This window comes from Macaca nemestrina, chromosome 1 (assembly GCF_043159975.1).
Source record: "Macaca nemestrina isolate mMacNem1 chromosome 1, mMacNem.hap1, whole genome shotgun sequence".
Lineage (NCBI taxonomy): Eukaryota > Metazoa > Chordata > Mammalia > Primates > Cercopithecidae > Macaca > Macaca nemestrina.
Window position 1 is genome coordinate 144,996,556 of NC_092125.1, and position 25,264 is coordinate 145,021,819.

The 25,264-nt window shown below is 40.1% G+C and overlaps 1 protein-coding gene across 6 annotated transcripts in view; it reads left to right on the top strand.

Moving 5' to 3' along the window:
• LOC105482802 (uncharacterized) overlaps positions 1-25,264 on the top strand; it is a 228,212-nt gene that overhangs the window by 61,797 nt on the left and 141,151 nt on the right. Inside the window, exon 1 of one of the 6 annotated variants that reach the window (XR_011616431.1) lies at positions 8,937-9,013. The exons of the other annotated variants lie outside the window; for them this stretch is intronic. The gene's annotated coding sequence lies outside the window, so the exon portion shown is untranslated. Of the gene's footprint in view, positions 1-8,936; positions 9,014-25,264 lie in introns of those variants that run through there. 6 annotated transcript variants of the gene reach the window in all.

Below are 25,264 nucleotides of genomic sequence, written 5' to 3' on the forward strand. Positions count from 1 at the left end.
TTCTTATGGCTGCATAGTATTCCGTGGTATATATGTATCACATATTCTTTTTTCAATCTGTCATTGATGGGCATTTAGATTGATTCTAAGTCTTTGCTATTGTGAAGTTGCAGTGAGCATATGCATACATGTGTCTTTATGGTAGAATGATTTGTATGATTTGTATTCTTTTTTTTTTTTTTTTTTTTTTTGAGACGGAGTCTTGCTCTTTCACCCGGGCTGGAGTGCAGTGGCCAGATCTCAGCTCACTGCAAGCTCTGCCTCCCAGGTTTTCACCATTCTTCTGCCTCAGCCTCCCACGTAGCTGGGACTACAGGTGCCCGCCACCTCGCCCAGCTAGTTTTTTGTATTTTTTAGTAGAGGCGGGGTTTCACCGTGTTAGCCAGGATGGTCTCGATCTCCTGAACTCGTGATCCGCCCGTCTCGGCCTCCCAAAGTGCTGGGATTACAGGCTTGAGCCACTGCGCCCAGCCGAATGATTTGTATTGTTTGGGTATATACCCAGTAATTGGATTGCTGGATCGCAAGGTAGTTCTGTTTTTAACTCTTTGAGGAATTTCCACACTGCTTTCCACAATGGTAGAACTAATTTACACTCCCACCAACAGTGTATAAGTGTTCCCCTTTCTCTGCAACCTCCCTAGCATCTGTTATTTTTTTCACTTTTTAATAGCCATTCTGACTGGTAGGAGATGGTATCTCACCAATCAAAACTGATGGTTTTGATTTACATTTCTCTAATGATCAGTGATATTGAGCTTCTTTTCATGTTTGTTGGCCACATATATGTCTTTTTTTTTTTTTAAGATAGAGTTTTACTCTGTCACTTAGGCTGGAGTACAGTGGCATGATCTCAGCTCACTGCAACCTCCACCTCCCAGACTTAGGCGATTCTCCTGTCTTCACCTCCCAAGTAGCTGGGACTACAGGCATGTACCACCATGACCAGCTAATTTTTGTATTTTTAGTAGAGACGCGGTTTCACCATGTTGGCCAGGCTGGTCTGGAACTCCTGACCTCAAATGATCCACCCGCCTGGGCCTCCCAAATTGCTGGGATTACAGGTGTGAGTCACTGTCCCCTGCCTATGTCTTTTGGAAAGTGTCTGTTCACACCTTTTGCCCACTTTTTAATGGAATTTTTTTTTTCTTGTAATTTGTTTAAGTTCCTTACAGATGCTGGATATTAGGCTTTTGCAAATATTTTCTCCCATTCTGTAAGATGTCTGTTTACTCTGTTGATAGTCCATTTGCTGCACAGAAGCTCTTAAGTTTAGTTAGATCCCATTTGTCAATTTTTGCTTTTGTTGTGATTGCGTTTGGTGTCTTCACCATTAAATCTTGCCATTCCTATGTCCAGAATGGTATTACCCAGGTTGTCTTCCATGGTTTTTACAGTTTTGGGTTTTATATTTATGTCTTTAATCCATGTGGAGTTGATTTTTGTATATGGTGCAAGGGATCCAGTTTCCCTTCTTGCAGATATGGGTAGCCAGTTATCCCAGCACCATTTATTGAATAGGGAGCACTTTTCCCATTGCTTGTTTTGATCAGCTTTGAAGAAGATCAGATGGTTGTAGGTTTGCAGCATTATTTCTGAGCTCCCTGTTCTGTTCATTTTGTCTATGTGCCTGTTTTTGTACCAGAACCACGCTGTTTTTGTTACTGTAGCCCTGTAGTATAGTTTGAGACTGGGTAATGCAATGTCTTCACTTTTATTCTTTTTGCTGAAGATTGCCTTGGCTATTTGTGCTCTTTTGTTATTCCATGTAAATTTTAAAATAGTTTTTGTTTTTTTTTGTTTGTTTGTTTGTTTTTAGTTCTTTGAAGAATTTCATTGGTGGTTTGATAGGAATAGCACTGAATCTGTAAATTGCTTTGGGTAGTATGGCCATTTTAATGATACCGATTCTTCCTCTTCATGAACATGGAATGTTTTTCCATTTGTTTGTGTCATCTCTGACTTCTTTGAGCAGTGTTTTGTAATTCTCATTGTAGAAATTTTTCAACTTGCTGTTTCCTGGTTAGCTGTATTCGTAGGTATTTTATTCTCATGTGGCAATTGTGAATGGGATTTTGTTCCTGATTTGGCTCTCAACTTGGCTGTTCTTGGTGTATAGGAATGCTAGTGATTTTTATATGTTGATTTTGTAACCTGAAACTTTGCTGGAGTTTATCAGCTGAAGGAGCTTTTGGGCTGAGACTATGGAGTTTTCTAGATATAGAATCATGTCATCTGCAAACAGGGATAATTTGACATCCTCTCTTCCTATATGGATTCGTTTTATTTCTTTCTGGTTCCTGATTGCTGTGGCCAGGACTTCCAATGCTGTGTTGAATAGTAGTGGTAAGAGAGGACATCCTTGTCTTGGGCCAGTTTTTAAGGGGAATGCTTCCAGCATTTCACCATTTAGTATTATGTTGGCTGTGGGTATGCCATATATGACTTTCTCTTTCGAGGTATGTTCCTTCAATACCTTTTGAAGGTATTTATTGAGGTGGAGGTTTTTTTTGTTTTTTGTTTTTTCTCACTCTGTCATCCAGGCTGGAGTGCAATGGTGTGATCTTGGCTCACTGCAACATCTGCCTCCAAGGTTCAAGTGATTCTTGTGCCTCAGCCTCCTGAGTAGCTGGGATTACAAGCATGTGCCACAATGCCCAGCTAATTTTTGTATTCTAGTAGAGATGGGGGTTCACCATGTTGGCCAGGCTGGTCTTAAACTCCTGACCTCAAGTGATCACCCTTCTTTGGCCTCCCAAAGTGCTGGGATCACAGGCGTGAGCCTCTCTGCCTGGCCTATTGAGAGTTTTTAACATGAAGGAATGTTGAATTTTATTGAAAGCCTTTTTCTGCCTTTATTGAGATAATCATATGGTTTTTGTCTTTAGTTCTATTTATGTGATGAGTTACATTTATTGATTCACCTATGTTGAAACAAACTTGCATATTAGGGGTGAAGCCTACTTGATCATGGTGGATTAGCTTTTTGACGTGCTGCTGAATACAGTTTGCAAGCATTTTGTTGAAAATTTTTGTATCAATGTTCATCAAGGATATTGGCCTGAAGTTTCCTTTTTTTGTTTTGTCTCTGCCAGGTTCTGGTATCAGAATGATGCTGGCATCACAGAATGAGTTTGGGAGGGCCCCCTCCTCCTCAGTTTTTTGGAATAATTTCAGTAGAAATGGTATCAGCTTTTCTTTTACATCTGTTAGAATGTGGCTGTGAATCCATCTGGTCCTGGGCTTTCTTAGGCTGGTAGGCTATTTATTACTGAATCAATTTTGGAGTTCATTACGGGTCTTTTCAGGGGATCAATATCTTCCTGGTTCAGTCTTGAGAGGGTGTATGTGTCCAGGAGTTTATCTGTGTCTTCTAGATTTTCTAGTTTGTGTGCATAGAGGTGTTCACAGTAGTTTCTGATGGTTATATTTATTTTTGTGGGGTTAGTGGTAATATCCCCTTTGTTGTTTCTAGTTGTGTTTATTTGTATCTTCTCTCTTTTGTTCTTTAGTCTACCTAGCAGCTTATCTATTTTACTTGTTTAAAAAAAAGCAACTCCTGGATTTATTAATATTTGAACAGTTTTTCACATCTCAATTTCTTCAGGTCAGCCTGATTTTGGTTATTTCTTGTCTTCTGCTAGCATTGGGGTTTGTTTGCTCTTGCTTCTCTGGTTCTTTCAGTTGTGATGTTAGGTTGTTAATTTGAGATCTTTGTAACTTTTTGGTGTGGGCATTTGGTGCTATAAATTTCCCTCTTAACACTAACTGCCTTAGCTGTGTCCCAGAGATTCTGGTATGTTGTATCTTTGTTCTCATTATTTTCAACGATCTTCTTGATTTCTATCTTAATTTCATTATTTATGCAAAAATTATTCAGGAGCAGGTTAATTTTCCTTAATTGCATGGTTTAGAATGTTCTTTGTTAGTCTGGACTTCTATCTTTATTGTCTTGTGGTCCAAGAGTGTGTTTGGTATGATTTCAGTTCTTTTGCATTACCTGAGGATGGTTTTATGTCTTATTGTGTGGTCAGTTTTAGAGTAAGTGCTATGTGGCAATGATAAAAATGTATATTCTGTTGTTTTGGGGTAGAGAGTTCCATAGATGTCTATCAGATCCATTTGGCCCAGTGCTGAGTTCAGGTTGTTAATATCTTTGTTAATTTTCTACTTCAATCATTTGTATAATACTGTCAGTGGAGTGTTGAAATCTCCCACTATTATTGTTTGGGAGGCTAAGCCTCTTTGAAGGTCTCTAAGAACTTGCTTAATGAATCTGGATGCTCCTGTGTTGGGTGCATATATATTTAGGATAGTTGGGTCTTCTTGTTGAGTTGAACCCTTTACCATTATGTAATACCCTTCTTTGTCTTTTTTGATCTTTGTTGGTTTTTGAGATTAGGAATGCAATTCCTGCTCTTTTCTGATTTCCATTTGCTTAGTAGATTTTTCTCTATCCCTTTATTTCCAGTGTCATTGCATGTGAGGTGAGTCTCTTAAAGACAGCATACCATTGGGTCTTTTTTTAATTTTGAAACGGAGTCTTGCTGTGTCACCCAGGCTGGAGTGCAGTGGTACATCTCCGCTCACTGCAAGCTCCGCCTCCCAGGTTCACGCTATTCTCCTGCCTCAGCCTCCCACTAGCTGGGACTACAGGCACCCGCCACCAGGCCCGGCTAATTTTTTGTATTTTTTTTAGTAGAGATGGGGCTTCACCATGTTAGCCAGGGTGGTCTTGATCTCCTGACCTCATGATCCACCCTCCTTAGCCTCCCAAAGTGCTAGGATTACAGGCTTGTCCCCACAGCGCCCGGCCAGGCCTTGCTTTTTTTTTTTTTTAATCCAGCTTTCCATTCTCTGCCTTTTAAATGGCAGTACTTGACCCATTTACATTCGAGGTTAGTATTGATATGTATGACTTTGATCCTGTCATTGTGCTGTTAGCTGGTTATTATGCCGACTTGTTTGTGTGGTTGCTTTACAGTACTGGTCCGTTTACTTAAGTGTGTTTTTGTATTGGCTGGTAATGGTCTTTCCTTTCCATATTTAGTGCTCCTTTCAAGATCTCTTGTAAGGAGGTTCTGTTGGCAATGAATTTCATCAGCATTTGGTTACCTGAAAAGGATCTCATTTCTTTGCTTAGGAAAATTAGTTTGACTGGATACAAAATTATTGGTGGAAGATTTTTTTTTCTTCAAGAATGTTGAATATAGGCCCCCAATCTCTTTGGGCTTATAGAGTTTCTGCTAAGAGATCTGCTATTAGCCTGATGGGGTTCCCTTTGTAGATGACCTGCCCTTTCTCTCTACCTGCCTTTAATATTCTTTCTTTCATTTTGGCCTTGGAAAATGTGATGATTATGTGCCTTGGGGATGATCTTACTGTGTAGAATCTTTCAGGGGTTCTCTATATTTGACTCTTAGCCTCTCTAGCAAAGTTGGGGAAGTTTTCATGGACGATACCTTAAAATATGATTTCCAAGTTGTTTGCTTTCTCCCCATCCCTTTCAGGGATGCCAGTGATTCATAGATTTGGCCTCTTTACGTAATCCCGTATTTCTTGGAGGTTTTGTTCATTCCTTTTTATTCTTTTTTCTTATTGTTGTCTGACTGTCTTATTTCAGAGAGCCAGTCTTCCAGTTCTGAGATTCCTCAGTTTGGTCTATTCTGCTGGTAATACTTGTGATTACATTGTGAAATTCTTGTGGTGTGTTTTTCCAGCTCTATTAGATCAGTTAGGTACTTTTTTATACTGGCTATTTAGCTCCTGTGTCCTTTTATTGTGATTCTTAGTTTTCTTGGGTTGGGTTCTGCCATTCTCCTGAAGCTTAATGATCTTTATTCCTATCCATGTTCTGAATTTTATTTCTGTCATTTCTACCAACTTAGCCTGATTAAGAACCTGATATGATTTGGCTTTGTGTCTCCACCCAAATGTTATCTTGAAATGTAATCTCCATATGTTGAGTGGGGGGACCTGTGGGAAGTGATTGGATTATGGGGGTGGTTCCCCCATGTGCTGTTCTCATGATAGTGTGTGTATTCTCATGATAGTGTGTTTATTCTCATGAGATCTGATGCTTTAAAAGTTGTTGGCAGCCCCCCTCCCTCACTCTCTCTCTCTCTCTCCTGCTGCTTGCAAGATGGTGCTTACTTTTCCTTCTCCTTCTGCCATGATTGTAAGTTTCCTGAGGCCTCCCAGCCATGTGGAACTGTAAGTCAGTTAAACCTCTTTTTTTTTTTTTTTTAAATAAACCACCCAGTGTTGGGTAGTTATTTATAGCAGGGTGGAAACAGACAAATACAGAAAATTGGTACTGGGAGTGGGGCACTGCTATAAATGTGGAAGCAACTTTGAACTTGGTAATGGGCAGAGGTTGGAACAGTTTGGAGGGTTCAGAAGAAGGTAGGAAGATATGGGAAAGTTTGGAATTTCCTGGAGACTTGTTGAATGGTTTTGACCAAAATGCTCACAGTGATATGAACAATGAAGTCTAGGCTGACGTGGTCTCAGATGGGAAAGAGGAACTTACTGGGAACTGGAGTAAAGGTCACCCTTGCTATTATTTAGCAAAGGACTGGCAACATTTTGCTCTAGTCCTAGAGATCTGTGGAATTTTGAACTTAAGAGAGATGATTTAGGGTATCTGGCAGAGTAAATTTCTAAGCAGCAAAGCATTCAAGGTGTAATCTGGCTTTTTCTGAAAGTGTTCAGTCATATGTGTTCACAAAGGGATGGTCTGAAATTGGAACTCATGTCGAAAAGGGAAGCAGAATATAAAAGTTTTGAAAATTTGCAGCCTGACCATGTGATAGAAAGAAAAACCCATTTTCTGGGGAGAAATTCAAGCCAACTGCAGAAATTTGAATAAGTAACCAGGAGCCAATGTTAATAGCCAAGACAATGGGAAAAATGTCTCCAGGGTATTTCAGAGATCTTCATAGCAGACCCTCTCATCACAGGCCTGGTGGCCTGGGAAGGAAAAATAGTTATTTTTGCACCAGGCACAAGGCCCTGCTGCTCTGTGCAACCTTGAGACATCGTGCCATGTGTCCCAGGAGTTCCAGCTCCAGCTGTGGATGACAGGGGCCAAGGTACAGCTCAGGCTGTTGCTTTAGAGGGTGCAAGACCCAAGCCTTGGTGGCTTGCAGGTGGTGTTGGACTTGTGCGTGTGCAGAATATAAGAGTTTAGGGTTGGGAACCTCCATCTAGATTTCAGGGGATGCATGGAAGTGCCTTGATGTCCGGGCAGAAGTCTGCTTCAGGGGTGGACCCCTCAGGGAGAACCTCTATTAGGGCAATGCAGAGGGAAAATGTGGGGTTGGAGTCCCCACACAGAGTCCCCACTGGGGCACTGCCTAGTGGAGCTATGAAAAGAGGGTCACTGCCCTTCAGACTCCAGAATCATAGATCAACTGACAACTTGCACTATACACCTGGAAAAGCTGCAGGCACTCAATGCCAGCTTGTGAAAGCAGTTGTACGCTGCAGAGCCACAGGGACAGAGCTGCCTATGGCCCTGGAAACCCACACTTTGCATCAGTGTGCCCTGGATGTGAGGCATGGAGTCAAAGGAGATAATTTCAGAACTTTAATATTTAATGACTGCTCTGCTGGGTTTCAGACATGCATGGGGCCTGTGGCTCTTTTGGTCAATTTCTCCCATTTGGAATGGGAATATTCACCCAATGCCTGTATCCCTATTTTATCTTGGAAGTAACTAAATCGTTTTTGATTTTACAGGCTTATCAGTGAAAGTGACTTGCCTTGTCTTAGATGAAACTTTGGACTTGGACTTTTGAGTTAATGCTGGAATGAGTTAAGACTTTGAGGGACTGTTGGGAAGGCATGATTGGTTTTGAAATGTGAAAAGAACATGAGATTTGGGAGGGGGTAAGGGTGGAATAATATGGTTTGGCTCTGTGTCCCCACCCAAATCTCATCTTGAATTGTAATCCCCACATGTTGAGGGATGGACCTGGTGGAAGATGACTGGATCATGGGGGTGGTTTCCCCCATGTTTTTCTCATGATAGTGAGTGAATTCTCAGGAGACCTGATGCTTTAAAAGTGTTTGGCTCTTCCCTCGCTTGCCCTCTCTCTCTCCTGCTGCCTTGTAGGAAGGTGCTTGCTTTTCCTTCTCCTTCTACCATGACTGTAAGTTTCCTGAGGCCTCCACAGCCATGCAGAACTGTGAGTCAATTAAACCTTTTTTCTTTATAAATGACACAGTGTTGGTAGTTATTTATAGCAGTGTGAAAACAGACTAATACAGAACCCCTGTTGGAGAACTAGTGAAGTCATTTGGAGGACATGGGATACTCTGGCCATTTGAGTTGCTGGAGTTCTTGCATTGGTTCTTTCTCATCTCTGCTCTGCCCTTTAACTACATTATAGATTGAGTACTGCCAATAGATTTCTTTTCTAGATGTTTTCCCAGGGCTGAGGCTTTGTGTAGGGTCTTTATTTGTAGCTGACTTCTTCTCTTTAGTTTCACAGAGGTGTATGTTAGCAACGTATTTTTGGTGTTGAAGCTTTGGGCTGTGATTTAGTAGGTGGTGCTTAGGGGTAGTGGTTAGTTGCTAGGTAGGCTCTTGTTCAGTTGTGCGGGTCCCCTACATTTCCTCATAGTTGTAGCCATTCTCCCTGTCAATGCTCTGTAAGTCTGGGCTTCTCTCCCACTTGATTGTTGCCTGTAGATCATGGCTTGTCACTCCCGACTGCTCACCTGCTCACCTTATTTCTGGGATGATCTCAGGGTTTATGTTTCCTCCCCAACTTAGAGGCAGCAGAGGAAAGGACCCAAGTAGTAGTTGTGGCTGAGGACCTTTTGCTTGTCTCCTGGGGGCTTCCCCCCAGAGAGATGCAGTCAGCAAGCCACTCAGTGCAATCACTATGGGGGGGTCTGTGATGTGGGCCCAAGCCAGGGGTTCCCTGCCTGGTGATGAGCAGAGGAGGAGAGGGTGGCGGATGGACTGGCCTCCTTTCCTTGCGTTGACTGCAGCTTGCTGGAGGTAAGGATAATGCACTTAGAGTCTTTTCTCCTTTGTTGGTCTGAGGGTAGCAGGGGTAGTACCACTGCAGAGGCAGTGGCAGGAGGCCTTTCAATTACTTCTCAGAGCTCCGCCTCTGAGAAATGCAGAGCTGCTGTCAAGGGAAGGGTGTCAAAGGCTCACTGGGAGGGGAGACTGGTCTCCTTTCCATATGGTGACTGTGGCGTCCTGTAAGCTTGGGTGTAGTCTTCAGGCTCTTTGTTTCTTCCCCAGACCAAGAGCAGAAGGGATAGAACTGTTGCTGTGGCATTGGTAGATGGGTTGTTCGATGCCTCTGAAAGTCTCTTCCCAGAAAAACTCTGGGCCACCACCAGTGGGTATGTTCAGCTGTGGGTGGGGTGATTGTTCTGTGGTCATGAGCTGGGAGCCCTGCCTGGTAAAGACTGGGAGTCAGGGGTTGCCAGGGACGAAGGGCTGGACTCCTCTGTGTATGGTGGCTATGCTGTGCTGGAGGTGCCAGCATAGTGACTAGACCCTTTGTTCCTTTCCCAGCCTGAGAGCTGTTAGGGCGATTTCCTCCTTGGAGGAATGCTGGGCTGCCTCTGATTGAGGTGATCAAGCAGGAGCAGTGTGGTTGTGCTTAAGTACCAGGTCAGGCACTCCTGCCCAGTGAGGAGAAGTGAGGACTGGGACCTGTGTTGAGAACAGTCTGTCCACTTTTCCGTGAGATGGTTGCACTGTGCTGGGGGTCCAGACCAGCCCCTGGTCCCTGTGGACTCTCTGGAGCCTGGAGACGACAAGGGCCAAGGCTCCAAGACAGCAAAGATGGCAACTTGTCTCTCCCACTGGGAGCTCTGTCCCAGGGAGTTGCAGAGCTACTACTGGCTCGATAGCCCTAGGAGGGGGCGACTGGAGACCCAGGCCTGGAGGATCTACCCAGTGAGGAGATATGGGACTGGAACCCACATAATGAACAGTCTGGCCACTTTTCCATAGGGCTGCTGCAGTATGCTGGGGGTCTACTCCAGTCCCTAGTCACCTCCGATTTTCCAGTATAGCTTTTCTGGGCAGCGGAGGCACCCCTCGCTCTGCATTGCTCCCAGGTGGGCAGCCATCCTGCCTTGCCTTTCTCTGTTCTCTGTGGGTCAAGCTGTTTCCTTGATGAGTCCCAGTGCATGTATCTGGGTGTTTCAGTTGAAGGTGCTGCATTTACTCACCCCTTCCATTTCTGTCCATGAGAGCTGCGCACACTAACTGCTTCTAGTTTGTCATCTTGGCCAACCTCCCTTTTATTTTTTTCTTGATAACTTTGTCCTATCAAGAATGAGCCCACTAACAGTTTATGTCACCATGTTCAAATGTAAGTATGTCATTTCCAGTGCCTGAGTTGATATAACCCAGGAACACAACGATGATAACAGATAATATTTTTTCACGTTTTTCCTTTATCCACCTTCAGGATTACACAAACTTACCCCCAAATACTTCCGAAACTCTTTAGGGTGTATTTCATATTTGTAAACATCCTTTTAGATTTCAACTATGGGAACCTCAAAAACTCGTGAAACTATATTTAGGTGTCTTACAAATGACATTTTCACCGGTGTCCACTTTTGATGGCAAAAGTGGGCTGTTAGGGTGGTACCGCTGCAAGAACAGTGGTGGAGGGGTTGCGGATTGACTATGGATTTCTGCCTTGGAGAAATGCTTGGCTGCCTCTGACTGAGGGGATCAAGCAGGAGCAGGGTGGTTGTGCTGGAGTGCCAGGTCAGGCAGCCCTGCCCAGTGAGGAGAAGTGAGGACTGAGACTTGCATGGAGAATAGTCTGGCCACTTTTCCATGAGATGGTTGCACTGTGCTTGGAGTCTAGTCCAACCTCAGAATTGCCAGAAATTGATGGCCATTTCTGTCAAGTGCAATTTCTAGTCACTATGGAAGATTTCTTTCCAAAGCTATGGTGTAGCCTTTTGTTTGTCATTGACACTAAAGTCATTGGTAACAACTAGAGCTACCAACCTTCCTGTTATAAGTCTCTCCCCACCCCTAGTCTTTGGTCCTGATGCAGTGCTAAGGAGGGTTTCTCACATCTTATAGACATTTTAGTGAGTTTAGCTTTTACACATAGCTCATTTTCTCTTTAGAACTTCACAGCAAGCCCGTGGGTGTTGGGATGGAAGACAATTCTGAATAGCACAAGCCTTGTTGTACTCGAAATCATTCTTCCATTCTCTGATTACTGAGAAATTGTTATTGAATCAAGCTTATGTGCTTGACATTTCTCCTACTAGACTTGTTTTTCAGATTTCTCAGTCCCATATGTAAATAGAATTCAGCTGTAATATCCCATAAACTTTCTTGACCAGTCCAAACATGTAGAGATCCAGTTTAGGCTCAATCACCATTCTACTTTAGGTCTCTATGAATTTGACTACTCTAGGCACCTCATATAAGTGGAATCATATGGCATTTGTCCTTTTGTGACTGGCTTGTTTCACTTAGCAAAATGTCTTCAAAGTACATCCAGGTTGCAGCATGTATCAGAATTTTCTTTTTAAAGGATGAATAATATTTTATTCTATGTATACACTAATGGATTTGTATATTCCTTCATCTGTCAAGGGACTGAAATGCTTTTCTCTGCCATTTAGGTGAAACCTTATCTTAAATACTAAAATCTACATGCCCCCAAATCTTGCATTAGTAAATGTAAACATTTTAAAGTAAGGCATTTAGCTCTGTGGCATTGGTGAGATAAGCCATAAAATGTGCAATTGTTGTTTAATAAGAAAATGTCATTTTGCAACAAATCAATCACTTAGCAGTAGAAGCCCTAAAATAGAATTATAAAATTATTGTTTTATGAAAAAAAGTCAGTTTAAGAATTTTAGCATGGTATATTTGAAATTTTCTGAAAAAGTAGATTTTAAATATTTTCATTGCAAAAAATTAGTATGTGAGGTGAGACTTGTTAATTAGCTTGATTTAATCATTCTGCAATATAACCAGATATCAAAGTACCACATTGTATATTATGAATCTATACAGTTATTATTTGTCAATTAAAAATAAAATAAAAAAGAAAAATCAACAAAGAAGAATTGTAGCAGCTTTAATGCCATTAAGAATATTTAAAAATGGCTGGGCGTGGTGGCTCATGCCTATAATCCCAGCACTTTGGGAGACCAAGGTGGGCAGATCACGAGGTCAGGAATTCAAGATCAGCTCAGCCAACATGGTGAAACCCCATCTCTACTAAAAATATAAAGATTAGCCAGGCGTGGCGGTGCACACCTGTAATCCCAGCTGCCCAGGAGACTGAGGCAGAAGAGTTGCTTGAACCCGGCACGTGGAGGTTGGAGTGAGCCGAGATCATACCACTGCACTCCAGTCTGGGTGACAGAGGGAGACTCCATCAAAAAAAAAAAAAAAAAAAAAAAAAAAAAGAAAGGAATATTTAAAAATAATGAGAAATCTTTCTGTTATGTGGCTGCTGCTATCAATATAGTAGCTATCAGCCAAATGTGAGTTTTAAATTTTAAATTCATCAAGATTAAATGAAATTAAAAATTTACTTTCTTGGTTACATTAGCCACATTTCCAATGCTCTATTGCCATTGCTAGTGGCTACTGTATTGGACAACACAGATGTGGAACATTTCTATCATCACTGAAAATTCAATTCCACAGTGCTGATTGTGTTAGCTAGGATTTTATCCCCCAGAGTCAGTAGAGACCATTTAAACTTCATAAAATTCATTGGTGCCTAACAGAGTGTGATATTCTGAGTGCTCCTTGGGTTTGCCAGCCAGCACTCTGTAGGTGAAAAACAGGATACTGTAGAGCATATGAACAGTATCAATACAGTCTTGTTGCACTTCACCCACATAGGTGCACAGAAACCAGTGTGCATACAGGAAAGATGAAAGGTGAAGCTCCAATAAGGTTGAAGGAGATAGGAAATGAAAGATTATGCTCATCTTAAGTTAATAGCATTATAAGTTTTCATGGTTTATGAAATTTAGTTTGCAGCCTCTCAAACCCCCGGTAGTAAAAATGCACGTAGATGAAAGCCCTCAAACAATAAAGAACACATTTGGACCTAGTAACTTTTTTTTTTTTTTTTTTTTTTTTTTTTGAGACGGAGTCTCGCTCTGTCGCCCAGACTGGAGTGCAGTGGCGCGATCTCGGCTCACTGCAAGCTCCGCCTCCCGGGTTCACGCCATTCTCCTGCCTCAGCCTCCGGAGTAGCTGGGACTACAGGCGCCCGCCACCACGCCCGGCTAATTTCTTTTTGTATTTTTAGTAGAGACGGGGTTTCACCGTGTTAGCCAGGATGGTCTCGATCTCCTGACCTCGTGATCCGCCCGCCTCGGTCTCCCAAAGTGCTGGGATTACAGGCTTGAGCCACCGCGCCCGGCCGGACCTAGTAACTTTTAACTCTTATGATGGATACTTGAAAATCTAGTATAAAGAGACTCCTTTGGGATATAGCAAATGGGACTTGATTATGATGCAGGCAGATTCCTTTAGACTTTCCCTCTTCTTTAGAGAGGTGATTTTCAACTTACCTTTGCAATTGAGATACCCTAGTGGTAACAGTTTATTATAATTATTTTATTATTCTATTTATATACCTTCCCCCCACTCTTAAAGTACAGCAAGCAAATTTCACTTACAGCATTTTGATATACCTTTGACTCATTGGGACAGGGGCTTTTCTTAGCTGCATGCCCTATACCCTGAACCTGGCACATTCCTTGCACATAATTAGTGCTTAATACATGTTGAATGAATGAATGACTGTGAGCATTCCAGAGTTCTAGAAGGCTGGAATTGCAAATCCCTCCTTTAGGACAATGGATTTTTCCTCAACAGAGACTATTCCAAACTTGTTCATCAATAGGTCTGCAGTATCTTTTGGTTGACAAGAAAGTAGCATAGGATAGTGGCTAATCTGATGGACATATATACGAGATGGTTTGGGTTGAAGTTTCAACTTAGCTGGGTGAACTTGACCATATTCAACTTTTTAATGTTTCCACATTTGGAACACAATAATAACTATCTAGGATTTTTGTGAGGATCAAATAAGTTAAGATACTAAAATTGTTTAGTAAAGTGCTCAACACGTATCTGGCTCTTAGTATATGTTAACTTTCAAAAAGAGGACACTTTAAGCATTTAGCTTAAGCTAAAAGAGAAGAAGAGAGCGAGAGTGCTGGTAGTATGAGAATTTCAAAGAAAGAGATAGACTGTGGTATTGTCCAGAGTTCAGACTGAAGGAGATGAAGGGGTGGTACAACTTTGTTGCAGAATGGGCAGCTGGAAATATCCCTGCTGCAAAGGAACTATCATATCCTGAGTATCTATCTGCTGGGTTCTCGAATGGTCAAACATGCTCCAGTCTCTAGGCCTTTGCCTCTTTTTCTCTTTGCTTAAATAGCCTTTCTCCAGATATCTATATTGTCCATCTCCCTGTTCATTCAGGACTCTGTTCAAATGATACTCCTGCCCGGCAAGCCTATCACAAAAGGCACCTTCTGCTCATAATGTAAAACGTCTCAGAGCAGCCTAAACTCATTATGCTAAAGGGAAAGTTGACCCTGGAGACTTTCAATTTTTCTTTACATCCTCTCTAATTCCCTATCTTTAATGGTAATGATAACTACATACTTTATTTTTCTTCTTAGCACTTTCACTATTGATGTTACGTGTCTTTTATTACCTACTATATTATAGGTACATGAATGCAGAGTGTATTCTATTCACTGAGACTAGAAGAGTGCTTGTCCATGGTAGGCATGCAATGAATTGTTTTTTTGTCAAATCACATACACTTTTTTTTTTTTTGAGACGGAGTCTCGCTCTGTTGCCCAGGCTGGAGTGCAGTGGCCGGATCTCAGCTCACTGCAAGCTCCGCCTCCCGGTTTTACGCCATTCTCCTGCCTCAGCCTCCGGAGTAGCTGGGACTATAGGCGCCCACCACCTCGCCCGGCTAGTTTTTTGTATTTTTTTTTTAGTAGAGACGGGGTTTCACCGTGTTAGCCAGGATGGTCTCGATCGCCTGACCTCGTGATCGGCCCGTCTCGGCCTCCCAAAGTGCTGGGATTACAGTCTTGAGCCACCGCGCCCGGCCCACATACGCTTTTATCATTTGAACCTCACAAACACTCTGCATGGTAAATGGGTATAACCTCAGGTTGTGGGGGAACACATGGTGTTTAGAGAGTTTAAACCACTTGCCAAAGATCACAGAGCCAATGAGTCTTAGAACCAATATTTATGACTTGTTTTGATAATCTTCCCACTGTATCTCATAGTTTATGACATTTTATTTATTTTGAGACAGGGCCTTGCTCTGTTGCCCAGGCTGGAGTGCAGTGGTGTGATCATAGCTCACTGCTGCTTGAGACTCTTGGGTTCAAGCAATCCTCCCATCTCGACCTATAAATTAGTTTATATATACTTTTTAAATTTTTCAAAAGGAGTTGGGACGTCTAGATTTAATGGAAGTACACATTATGTAAAATAAGGCAAATAGGAATAAAAAAAGAACAGAGATCCTATACATAAAATTTAAAAAATAGATGCCCTGTGGCATCTGAGATCAATACAATGTTGCCACAATTCTTTTTTTCTGGGCCCATGGTAGATGGTAGAAATGTACAGGTTCCCATTGACCTTGGCCCTCAATCTCTTATTCCAAGAATTTGAGTCTCAACCTCAGAAGGTGGAATCATCAAGTGAGCCTGTTTTCTTTGCTTGATTATAAACTCTTTCAAACCAGGGACTATGTCTTAATCTCTGAACCCCTTACAACCTTTAGCATGATGTCTTGCCAGATGGTCAGTGTCTGTAGACTATCAAACATCCATGCTTGCATACATTGCAAGGGAAGTTGAGCTAAATGCTTCTACCATTCTGCCTTCCTCTAAGAGTTAATGATTTTTTTTTTTTTTTTTTTTTTTATAAGACATAGTCTTGCTCTATCACCCAGGCTGAATGCAGTGGTGTGCTTGGCTAACTGCAACCTCTGCCTCCCAGGTTCAAGTGATTCTTGTGCCTCAGCCTCCTGAGTAGCTGGGATTACAGGTGCCCGCCACCGTGCCAGGCTAATTTTTTTGTATTTTTAGCAGAGATGGAGTTTTGCCATGTTGACCTGGCTGGTCTCGAGTGATCCACCTTCCTCAGCATCCCAAAGTGCTAGGATTACAGGAATGAGCCACTGCACCCGGCCTTAATCTTTTAAAATGGACTTGAAGTGTTAATATGTACTTGTTAAAGTAGAGTTATATACGTCAAACACCAGCATGAAGGAAGTTGAAGTGGGTAAGAGTGCCAGTTTATATGGGTCATATATTCTTGAACTCCTGACCTCAAATGATCCACCCACCTTGGCCTCCCAAAGTGCTGGGATTACAAGCATGAGTCACCGCACCTGGCCAAGGGGCATATATTTTCACTGTAACAGGTGCCCAACCCATTCGAGCATGAATATGAGTAGTACTGTAGGTGGAGCTCACTTTGTGCCCTGGAAAATAACTTTGACTTAATGGCTGGGTTGGAGCTTTAAAAATTCTGTACTATATACCATGGAAGAGGTAACTGTAAGCAGATTTAATTTTAGAGCAAATGTGCTATTTGATTCTTTGTCAGTAGATACTAAATTTGGCTGTTTGTAATAGAAAACCCAAATAGCAGTGTCTTGAGTCAAATAGAGGTTTATTTTTCTTAAATAAAATGAAAAGTCTGAAAGAATGGTATACAAGGATGGTATAGAGGCTCAAGGAGAGCATATCTCTCAGATCTTTGCAGTTTCTCTTGGCCTTCCGCTTGTGGTCAAATGCAAGTGGCTGCTGCAACACTTGCCATTATGGGTGCAGTTTAGGATGCACGAAGGAGAAAGAACAAAGGGCACAAAGGACCCAAAGGGCACAAAGGGCCTGTCGCCGAGTCTGCCCCCTCCCTCTTTGAGGAATTTTCCTTTTTCCTGCCTCCAAACACCTGCTTATATCTCCTCGGGCAGAACAGTGAGACATGGATACCTGTATCTATAAAGGTGGCTGGGAAATTTAGTATTTATTAGCTGGGCAACTTTGCCCTCTTGCCCCAATAAAATGAAGGTTGTATCACTGAGGAACAATGGGAGAAAAATTGGATGTTGAACAAACATTTAGCAGCCTTGCAATAATTATCCATTAAAGAACTTCAGCATAGTCCCGTGGAATCCCTTAAAGAACATTACATGTTGGTGGATCTTCTGATGAATTAGTTGCAGAATACTCTGAAGTAGCTGTATGAGTTTATTTTTTGATGGGGATATTAAAAAGTATTCTCCCCTGAAATGCTGAGTGCTACACAGAAGGAGTCTTGGAGGCTGGGCATGGTGGCTCACGCCTGTAATCCCAGCACTTTGGGAGACCAAAGCGGCAGGATTGCTTGAAGCCAGGAGTTTGAGAACAGTTTGGGCAACAAAGTGAGACTCTGTCTCTATAAAAAATAAAAAACATTAGCTGGGCACAGTGGTGTGTATCTGAAATTCCAGCTACTGGAGAGGCTGAGGGAAGATTGCTTGAGCTGAGGATGTTGAAGATACAGTGAGCTATGATTGTACCACTGCACTCCAGCCTGGATGACAAAATGAGAACTTGTCTCAAAAAAAAAAAAAAAAAAAAAAAAAAAAAAAAAGAAAAGAGAAAAAGGAGACTTGGATTTGGGAGTTAGAAGGAATGGATTCAAAATAGGTTCATTATGAGTCACTTTGAGGTTCCACTCAATTATATGTATAAAGGAGATATGACAAACTGATTTTAAAATTTATATCCAAGTACAAATGGTTAAGAGTAAACAAGGCATTTCTGAAGAAGCAGTACAGAATAGGATAACTTGCTTATCAAAATTAAGAATTTATTATAAAGCTCTATTTCTTCACAGAGTCTGGAATAAGATGCAAAACTGTACAAATTGACCAACAAAGGAGAAAAGAGAGCCCAGAAATAGACCAATACAAAAAAGGAAATTTTATTCATGACTGAGATGACACTGCAAATTGTTTAGAAAAAGATGACATATTTAATAAGTGGCATTGGAACAACTGGTTGTGTGGTTGCGTGAATTTAAAAAACTGAAATTGGAACCTTATCTCACACTATATATAAAAAACCAAATCCATGTGGATTAAGACTATGCAAAGCAAAACTATAATGTTGAGCAGAAAGAGTAAGTTTCCAGCATGTTTCCATTTGAACAAAGTACAAAAATATGCAAAACCACATATCTTGCTTAGCAAAACAAACATGGTTAAATGTAAATAAAAATGAGGGAAGGATAAAGAGAAAATCCAGGAAAGTGTTTCTTAGGGGAAATGAAAAGGGACACAGAGGACTTAAATGTCCTTGTTCTTAAGTTGGGGACATCCACACAGGAGCGTGTTATACTTTATACCTACACCAATTTTATAAGAATTCCTTTGTACCTCCATATTACTTTTAAAAATTTAAAAAGTAGGCCGGGCATGGTGAGTCATACTTGGTGTTTTTTTTTGTTTTTTTTTTTTTTTGAGACGAAGTCTCACTCTTGTCCCTCAGGCTGGAGTGCAATGGCGTGATCTTGGCTCACTGCAACCTCCACCTCCCAGGTTCAAGCAATTCTCCTGCCTCAGCCTCCTGAGTAGCTGGGATTACAGGTGCCTGCCACTATGCCTGGCTAAGTTTTGAATTTTTAGTAGAGGTGGGATTTCACCATGTTTGCCAGGCTGGTCTTGAACTCCTGACCTCAGGTGATCTGCCGGCCTCGGCCTCCCAAAGTGCTGGAATTACAGGCGTGAGCCACCGTGCCTGGCCTATACTTGTAATCTCAGCACTTTGGGAGTCCCATGCAGGAGAATCACCTGAGCCCAGGAGTTCGAGACCAGCCTGGGCTACATGGAGAAACTCCGTCTCTACAAAAAATAAAAACATTAGCTGGGTGTGGTGATGCACTCCTGTAGTCCCAGCTACTTGAGAGAGTCAGACGGGAGGATTGCTGGAGCCTAGGAAGTCGAGGCTGCAGTGAGCTGCGGTCACACTACTGCACTCCAGCCTGGGCGACAGAGTGAGACCTTATCTCAAAAACAAGCAAAAAACAAAAACAAAAAACAAAAATAATTAAGTGTGGACAGTAAAGACATCAGCCTCATTGAATTATTCTGAGTATCAAGTATGATGGTACATGAAGAAACATTAAATACATGTAAGTTATTCACTATACTATACTTCTTGAAGACAAAATTATTTCTAATTCATCTTTATATCCTTAGCACAGTGTCTGAAATACAGTATGTACTTTACTGTTTTTTGAAAGAATAAATGAATGAGAAAGCAATTTTTATATTAACATATATTAATACAGGGTTTTAAAATGTGATAGTATTAAAACTAATAGAACTATCTCATTCTATTATTAGAACTAGATATTATAAGAACTAACTATGATATTGTTGGAACATATATTAATATAGGATTTTAAAATGTGATATTATTAGAACTTCTTTCAAATGTGATTTATTAGAACTAGTTCCTTCTAGTATTTACTAATAAACATATTACTCTACTCATTCACTCATTTGTTAATTTATTTATTCTTTAAACATTTGTTAAAGCCTGTAATGTTCCAGATACCATGCTAGTTACTGGGGGAGTTGAGGTGAACTATACGTGGTTCCTATTCCCAAGGGGCTCACAGTCATGTGGAAGAGACAAACAGGTACCTGGATAATAGATAATAATAGTTGCTTCTTTAGACCATTTCTTAGTGTAATACGACTGTGTCTATGTATCCGGTTGACTTTTTATTTTCTTTAGATAATGAAGACATTTTCAAAGTTTGACTTAATGAGTGCATAGTAACTCACTCAGCTCTATTTCACAAGCATTGCAGGGAAATGAGATTTTAATGTCTCACATGAACTAGAGGCTGGAGAGTAGGCATGTTCTTGGCTTTGAACTGAGTTTAGTTCAGACTGGAATCAGGTGTGAATAGGAACGGAATCTATTTAATCAACACCTGTGAAGAAACTGGCACTACCAGGAGAGAAGTGCTTTAAGTGTAGAGAGTCCACATTTGACAGACTTCAGCACCCGGCTAGTAACATAATAGCAAGTGCCAACATGGGACTTGATAGTCCTGGGGAATATGAATGCAGCAAAGATGAAGTCCATAATGAAGAGTAAAGAAGACTGGAACTTTAGATGACTTGACACTAAGGTGATTACATTCAACAAGATGGAAAAGCGTTGAGGACAAGATTTTCCAAATCGTATTCCTTGGAATGTCATTCCTTCAAAGATGCTTTATAAGAAAAGGGATTCAAGTATGTTCAATAAATGTTGATTCCATTTTGTTTTTGTAGATTCACAATGCAGAGTATTGTATAAAAAAGGCACCCATCAAACCTATTTAACTTCGTTTAGAAAGTTGACAAAATAATTGAAGAAGCTGCTCAATTTTTGATGCTTTAGCCATTTCTATTTTTATTTTATTTTTGAGACAGGGTCTTGCTGTGTCACCCAGGCTGGAGTACAGTGGTACAGTCACGGCTCACTGCAGCCTCGACCTCCCGGCCACAAGTGATCTTCCCACCTCAGCCTCTGGAGTAGCTGGGACTACAGGCGTGTACCACCACGCCCGACTGATTTTTAAATTTGTTTTGTAGAGATGGGATTTCACCATATTGCCCAGGCTGGTCTCGAACTCCTGAGCTCAAGCGATCCGCCTGCTTTCGTATCTCAAATTGCTGAGATTACAGGCATGAGCCACTGCACCCAGCTTCTATTTTTAATTATGCCTTATCTGCCCAATAAACATTTCTTGAGTGCCTATAGTTAGGCAGTGAAACAATTGGCTATTAAGTTGTTAGTGATGTGGGAGAAGGTGAAATAATTTTTACATGAAAAAACTATTGAATTAAGTTATTGTCTCTAGAGTCACAGCAGTAAGTACATATGGCTAACTTAAAAGGTCTTGAACATCTGCTAGAGAAACAGTGTACCATCTAGTGACAATTCCTGAAAGTGCAGTCATATGCCATAGGTGGTTTTTCAATCTTTGGGTAAATGGAGATAGTGACCTTTGCACAATCTGAGGTCCCTGAGAAGTAAATAAAATTTGGGTGGGGCATTAATTTAAAAAATCGTGTTGCAAAAGTAATACATATTAATTGTAGAAAATTAGAAGAGACAAATTGGAAAAAGGAAAATAAAAATAAATCAGGAAAAAAACATGCACACATACATATACATATTTTTCCACATTTTTCTATGTATTTATAGGTACTATATTTTATACTATAATTTGTACTGTAATTGTTATTTACTATAAATGTTCTTTTGTAACCATATTATACATAATAATCATATATATCTATTTATGTCAATGAATATTAATCTATATACTATTTTAAAATTATTGTATAATATTTAATTATGTGCGTACATCATAATTAACCTTTTCCTACTGGTAAATATTTAGGTTGTTTAAGAATTTTCATGATTATGAATACCATTGCAATGAACATCCTTTGTATTCTTGACTGATTTATGTTTTCAAAATGAATTCTTAGAAGGGGAAATGCTAGTCCCAAGGATATACACATTTAAATTTTAAAAATTTCCCCCAAATAAGTTTATATCAATTTACACTCCCACCTGAGTGGTTTTGCATGCTTTTCTCCCTATATCTACACCCACTGAATAGTATTCGTAAAACAAAACGAAGAAATGCAAATTCTTCATTGAAGGAATAGAAATGCAAATATCTTGTCATTTATATTTGCGTTTCTTTGGTTAATTACTGAGTTGGAACCTTCTTTCTATGTGTTTGTTACTGGCCATTTGTTTTTTTCTTTTATGACTCGCTTATTCCTGCTGGAAATAAGCTCTTTTTCCTGTTGGGATTTTGGTGATATTACTGGTTTAAAGTCTCATTGCTTTGCTAGAATTTTTGTTTGTTAGTTGTTTTACCTTTTTATTTTGAACTACTTTTATACTTACAGAAAATTTACTTAAAAAATAGCATACAGAGTTCTTGTATGTCCCTTAGCCAGCTTCCTCCAATGTATTAATCTCATGTAACCACAGTACAATTAACAAAACCAGGAAATTAACATTGGTGCAATACTGCTAAATAAACCTTATTCAAATGTCACGAGGTTTTCCGCTAATTTCTTTTTTCTGTTTCAGGATCCAATCCAGGATCCCCCAGTGCGTTAGTTAGTGGCTATTTCTTCTTTATCTTCTTTATTTTGTCACTGTTGCTTAATTTTTGTCTTTCGTGATCTGGATACTTTAAAAAGAATTGATCAGTTATCTTACAGAATGTCCCTCAATTTCGGCTTGTGTAATGTTTTCTCATAATTGAAATGAGGCCATGCACTTTGGACAAGAAAACCATAGAAGTGACATTCTGCCATTCATAGTGTATCATATCAAGGGGTTTATGGTATTGATGTATCTTATTACTGGTGATGTTATTACTTGGTATCTGCTGGGTTTCTTTACTGTAAAAGTTATCTTTATCGTTTTTGTTAATATGCTTTCTTAGGGGAGATACTTTGAGATTAGGCAGTTTCTCCTCAGTTAATTAAGTTCTAGCTTCAAACTAAGTAAATTGAAACTGGAAAATGTATATGATTAATTATGGATAGGTTGTTATAAGACAGACATTTAGGATAGCAGTTACTGGGCCCATTCTCAAACACAAGTATTTGGCTCTATATTAAAAAAAAATTAGTGAATAGGCCGGGTGCGGTAGCTCACGCCTGTAATCTTAGCACTTTGGGAGACTGAGGCAGGTGGATTGCTTGAGGTTAGGAGTTCGAGACCAGCTTGGCCAACATAGTGAAACCCCATCTCTACTAAAAATACAAAAATTAGCCGGGTTTGGTGGCATACGCCTGTAATCGCAGCTACTCAGGAAGCTGAGGCAGGAGAATCACTTAAACCCAGGAGGAGGGAAGGCGGAGGCTGCAGTGAGCCAAGATTGCGCCACTACATTCCAGCCTGAGTGACAGAGTGAGACTCTGTCTTAAAAAGGAAAAAAAAAAATTAGTGAATAAACATACGTTAATGTTTTCAAGCAAAATAAAATGCAGTATTTATTATATTTTAAAGATTTTGTACTTTGACCTCTTCCATTAACGACCTAATAGTGACCCTGATGGCATTTGATAAAAAGACTTCTACTGTATTAGAAATTCTATTTAATATTGCTTGATTAAAACCTTAAATCTGTGGAAGATCATTTGAAAAAATTTTAAATGCTGAAAGAATTGTGGCTTTCTGTTTATTTGTAAGCAGATCAATTAAAATCTTATGAGTGTTGTCATTGCAATATTCTCTTTTTGCATGTCTCCTATCCCTGAAGAGAAGCAATAACTTCGGAGAAATAGTTCAGTTGTCCAGGAAAACCTACACTGTGCTTGAGTTCTAAGTTTGCCTCTTCTTAGTTATATGACCTTGGGCAAATCAGGTCACTTCTCTAAGTCTCAGATGCTCTACTTGTCTCACAGGGCAAGTTCAAATGACAGAACCCTGGCAAGAGAGGTTTGTGAACTAAAAAACAATGAACACATGCAAGGGATTATTAATACCATATTATCTTTTATGATGAGCTCTTAAGACCATTCTCAGATGTATAAGTGTTGGTTACTGTGATATCAGTTTTGTTTCTAGGGGATAAGGGATTATTACCAAGTATATGGCATGTACTGTAATATATTTTGTTTTTGTAATATACAGTATTGCATTTGATTCATTTCTGTATTATTTTCCTGGTACAACTTCCTACCACACTTTGACAAACAAGGAATGAGCTGCTTATCTAGTAAAGATTTATGGCATAGGGATTCTATAGTCTTGGGAAGATGTCATTGGCAGTGCAAATAGCAAGGTTAACATGGTTGTTTATGAAATAAATACAAACTTCGGTTAGTATTTCATCTTGAAAACCAGTTTAAGTGCTCTTTAGATAACCTCTTATAATTGAAGTTCTTTTATAAGGTTGGCCTTTATATTTAGTTTTGTCAAATTCAAGGTCAGGGAGAAATTCTAACTTTAATCGGTTCAAAATTGTGGCTATTGTCTTCTCATAAAATGTACTAGCTGTTACTTGCCTTTCTATCATCTTCCCTTTTCTTCTTATATCTCATATATGTAGGTTTTTTTTTTAAAAAAATAATTCATTAAGTTGAATTAGTCACAGTGGAAAAGAAGTTCTTGCCTTTTCGTTTAGTGAATGCCTTCTGACTTATTACATCCACAGTCAAAAGCAGTTCATTCTGATTTGATAAATGCATTGAAAGCATCTGAAATTGTTTCATCCTTTTTCTTTCTTGCCTTTTCATCTTTTTGAGCAATCAAATGAAATATCCTCTAGCTTTCCTAATCGAGGCTGTCTTCTCTGCCCTGGTGTTAAAAATGCATGTTTCAGTAAGTGTTCTTCTGTTGCAATAAGCTCTTCAGTCTTTTAAAAGTATTTTATACTAAACTTTTAAAAGAGAACACCCTAAATCAATTTCCAACATATTTTCAAGTTGTGCATTTATTATTAAATCAATATGTATATTTCATATACATATATGTACTTACTCTATAGTGTACATAATAGAATAAGATAAATAAATATTATTTATTAGTAGTTCTATTTAGTACGGCATAGGCCATGATAACTTCTATTCTTGCATTTTTGTGTCCATGATTTTAATGCTATTACATATTAATGGAATTATGATCTAAAACATCATTTAACTTTCAAGGTGCTTGTGCTTGGACATTAACAGCATAAAAGCAATCACTTGACATTACTTAATAGAGCACTTGTTAACAATTAATTTGAAGGACATGCATATTTAGGGTTAACTTTTGTTTTTTTTTAGATAGGCTCACACTCTGTCACCCAAGCTGGTGTTTAGTGGTGCAATCACAGCTCACTGCAGTCTGTACTTCCCCGGGTAGTACCTCAGCCTCCTGAGTAGCTGGGACCACAGGAGAGTGCCACCACACCCATTAAATTTTTGTATTTTTAGTAGATACAGCATTTTCCCATATTGTCCAGGCTGTAAGGTTAACATTTGACATAGGATTTTAATTTTTTATTTTATTTTATTTTAGAGATGGAGTTTCACTCGGTCACCCAGGCTGGAGTGCAGTGGCACGATCTCGGCTCACTATAACCTACTCCTCCCCGGTTCAAGTGATTCTTCTGCCTCAGCCTCCTGAGTAGCTGGGACTACAGGCA